Source organism: Egretta garzetta, unplaced genomic scaffold (genome assembly GCF_000687185.1).
Source record: "Egretta garzetta isolate BGI_Z169 unplaced genomic scaffold, ASM68718v1 scaffold4, whole genome shotgun sequence".
Taxonomy (NCBI): domain Eukaryota; kingdom Metazoa; phylum Chordata; class Aves; order Pelecaniformes; family Ardeidae; genus Egretta; species Egretta garzetta.
The window spans coordinates 7872-8308 of record NW_009259329.1 but is presented as its reverse complement, the minus strand read 5'-3'; positions in this window follow the sequence as shown (position 1 = coordinate 8308).

Genomic DNA, 437 nt, shown 5'->3' with positions numbered 1-437 from the left:
AGCTGGGAAAATGCCTCTTGAGCAGGTACGAACGGACAGGTCCGGTGAGGGCAGGCAGAGACCTCATTGCACGCCTGTGCCCGGCTCGCGGCCCCACCAACCTCCCCCCGGAGCAAAGCTGCTCAGCTTTCGGCAGTGGACGGGACAGCAGCGCTGTAGCATCGCCGTCTGCTGGGCCCAGGCCCTGGGTTTTGGGGAGCCGGTGGCACCTGTACCATTTTGCTGTCCTTTGCCACCTCCCACAGGATTGTGTCCAATGCTTTTCATTCTCCAGAACCCTTCGTTCTGCAACCCTGAGCACCGACCGGAGCAACCAGGAGTGTGGCCAGCAGGGTGAGGGAGGTTCTCCTCCCTCTCTGCTCTGCCCTGCTGAGACCCCACCTGGAGCACTGGGTCCAGTTCTGGGCTCCCCAGGTCAAGAAAGATGAGGAACTCCT